The following is a 3,985-nucleotide window of genomic DNA, read 5'->3' on the forward strand; positions in this document are numbered from 1 at the left end:
TTCGACTATTTATATATTACCGGCTGATATAAATCTTTAGTGCAGGCTGAGTTTTTAACAATTAAATATTTTCTCATCGAATAAAAAAAAAAACAACACATGTGCACTTGTGTAAATCACTCAGTGTTATGTTAAAAAAAGAGGTATCACAATTTAAGATTAAACTTTCTATGTAGAACTGTCATATTACATGCATAAAAAGTTTTGGATGACACATTCAAAAGTCATTTAAATGAAATTTTCTTAAATAACGGGAAAAAATTGGCACTCCATTCCCTCTGTTTGTATTTTTATAAACTCATTGGTGAAATCCGGTGCATGTGTACGGAATCCAATCCTGATCACCATTGGAGGAAAATTATCAAAGAATATTATAATTTAGATATAATTGCATTCAATTGCAAAAAAAAAGCAAATTTTTTCAGAATCACTCACATGATTTAGAAGCAGAAATACATATACATTCAATCCCTTTCCCCGTTTTATTCTCAATTTCAATCATTAATATTTAGTTTTCTATTTACACTTTAGCAATATCATTTTGATACCTGATACATTATTTAAACCGGTTTGTTGTGGGTTTGTTTCCATTAAGGTTTAAAGAAAGAATTTGCCAATATATTTTTTGAATATATATGGATAATTCTTTTTATATTTTATACCTACCATAGCTAAGTACAGTTGTCAATATGAAAGAAATAAAATTAAGCTCTTTAGCCCCATGTCACTCGACTCAACATTATACAGACTGCATTGTGGCAACGCACTTTGAAAAAATGACGCACTTTGAAAAAAAAATTTCAAAGTGCGTTAAAATTGGGACCAAATTAACGCACTTTGAAAAAAACTCAACGCACTTTGAATTTTTTTTCAAAATGCGTTAAGAGTTTACATCAATATATTTTATCATGGAGAAACTTAATGCACTTTAAAAAAATATGCAAAAACAAAAAATTCTGGATTCAGATTTTAGTAATGGAAATACTTTATTTGTAATTTATCGTTCAAAACACTTATGCATTGATTTACTCCCGTCGGGAAGAGGGGAAGACGGATAGAATATCTATCAGTCCAAATCTTTATCATTCCAATTCTTAGGCGTCAGTAACCAAAAAGGGGGAGGGGAGTAATAAACCCTAAAAGGATAAGCCGCATTTTCAATGTTAATATGATGTATGTCTTTCCAAAGTAAGGGGAGAGGCTTAGCCCCCTCTTCTTGTCTTCGCCCAGTTTCGATGCCTATGCTTCATGTATATACCCCAAACAGGTACATGTATGTATAATATGTATTTACATAATGGTATGACGCGCGTTGAAAACTTTCAATACGGATGAAAAACTAAATAAATTTAAATACAGTAAAACTAATGAGAGAGAAAGTACTTTCATATTTTTGAAGAATCAAATTGCCCCCATTTCTTAAAATAAATTCAATGCTTTAAGTCGTTCACTTTTAGTCCCCCTTTTACATTAATAATAATAGCTTGGTCCGAAATTTAACGCACTTTGATTTTTTTTTCAAACTGCGTAATTTTTCAAAGTGCGTTGTAACACTGCATCAACATTCAAGCAAGAAATTATCTATCATAACGAATCAAGCAATGCATAAACTTTGGTATGAAAATAATCATGATCATATCTGTTTAATTTATTTAACACACAATAAGAAGTTATTTGATAAACATCGTGGAACATTCATTATTACAATTTCTCTCTTAAAAAAGTCCTTTGTTTTAAAGGCAAGAAGAGAAACAAGGGTTGCTCTAAGTCTTAAGGTTTCTGCTATTTCAATCTTCTTTCGATCACTTATAAAATCTGAGTATGATTCTGCATGAGTGCATAGCTATTTTAAACCAAGACTTCCTCGGCAACCTTTTGGAGTTTTAATATCCCAGTACTGCAGTGCCAACGCTGTCCAATTCGTTTCTCAAAAAAGAAAGTTGATGGTCAATTCTCTGAAGTCCTTTTTTCAGATCTCTAGATCGAAACTGCTTTATGAATATCGTTACTTTCATTATCCTCTAAGTCTTTTGCGATGTCAGTCTTCCTATTCTCTTTTTAACCCATAACAAATGTTCCGTAATTCATTTTTATTGAAAAATTATTTTGACGTTTTTCTTGCACTGAAAAGGATTTCAACGCTTTGCATAACCACAGGTAAATCCTCAAAATCCGTTGTTAAATCAGAGCACTCCGCAAAACACTCACGGATACATTTAACCCTTTTTTTTTTTTTTTTGGTTTAGCAGCCTTCTTTTTATTCACAATAATATAAATCCTAACTACATGTATCAGGCTGGTGAAACAGAAACATTGCCATGCTTGTTACCGACAGCTTTACCGGGATTGTTCATTTGATTTGGAACAAAGGACAATCAAGAACTATCCAATGGGGCGGAAAGCAATGTTTTTTTTGCAGGCGCGGGTATGTTAAGGCAGCACATGGACCAGAATTCGGCGAATTAAGACTTTTTTTTATAATTATGTAACACTAATATATCGGAAAAGTCAAGCTTAAAACTTTTGTAATAATTATGCATTCTATAGACTTCAATGGGACATATACTACATGAAGCACTTCACCACGACGTCACCAAGTGACGTCTATAATTAGAAAATATGCCTAAATGAAAAAGTGAAAAGTTCAACACTACCCCGGGGAAAATTAATTTCAATTTGTAATAATACTTATGTAAAAACATCTCTGTACCATGAAAAATGTTGCTAGAATCCTACTGTCCTATCACAGAAATAATTATTCAACACTTTCTGACGAAACCTTCCCAAAATTTTTACATTTTGTTCATAACATCGAAAAAATGCATTAATTCCCGTAAACCATACGATTCTAGCAGCACTTTCCAAAAACAATAGAATAAGAACTTTAGATAAAAACAAAAATTAAGTTTCAAAATGTGCGGCGTAGTGTTGAGCTTTTGCATCTTGTTTGTTACGAACGACAGAGGAAAGGCTGATCGGCAAGTAAACACCCTCCGTGCTTTAATTTTACGAAGAAATTGTTGAAGTATATTACCATACCTTATTCATAAGCTTTATTCCCACATGAATCACACATGATATTCATTCTAAATGCTTTTAAAATCCGATTTCTTTGTTTACATGAATTCTCGTTACGTTTCACTTTCACTCTGCTACTGCATGATCAACTGTTATGACGTCACAGGTTTGGTATTTAACCACTGTGATAACTACAGAGACCCAGAAACGACAAAATTCTGTTTGTATTATGCTTCTGCATATTTTGATTAATTTTTACGACCTCAAATCAATCTTAGATATCGATTATAAGAAATTGTTATCTCTTAACTTCACGTCATATAGCCTACTATGACGTCATATTCCTTAATAATAACTGTCATTGATATCAAAAATTGTAAACGATACACAATACATTTAGTCAAATAAATATAATAATATCGACATGCGCAGATCTAGGGGGAATCCGGGTGGGGGGGGGGGGGTCTGCCTTCCGGAATGTTCACAGTTGTTTCATTTATATTATATACAATATCAAGCAAAAAGTTATCATGGAACACACACACAAACCCAAGAAATCGCATACCGCCTCGAAAGGCGGACCTGTGTAAAGTTGGTGATAGAGGCAAAACATATGAAGCATAAGGAGTGAAATGTCAAACCTATCCATTAAGGGATAGGTTTTTAACTTTTGATCTAATTTACGGTTTTTCTTGGGGGGGTGGGGGGGGGGTTGCCAACATATTTCTTAAGTGAACTTTTCTTGACAAAGATTATCACCTCTCCACAGAATCTCCCCTGCCCCTGGAAAAACAACATGGATCTGCGCCTGGTCCATTTGCCAAAATGAATATTTAGTTACTTTCACACTTGTATATCAATATAAACGTATGAAAATTAAACCGAAAGAAGTGTTAAAATGATGTTTTTAATTAATTTTGCGGGTAAATGAGTTCAAATGAATCTATACTGAAAGTAAGCCTAGTTT

This window comes from Saccostrea cucullata, unplaced genomic scaffold, assembly GCF_032062105.1.
Source record: "Saccostrea cucullata isolate Sc308-1 unplaced genomic scaffold, CSIRO_AGI_Scuc_v1 ctg1358, whole genome shotgun sequence".
Classification (NCBI taxonomy): Eukaryota; Metazoa; Mollusca; class Bivalvia; order Ostreida; family Ostreidae; genus Saccostrea; species Saccostrea cuccullata.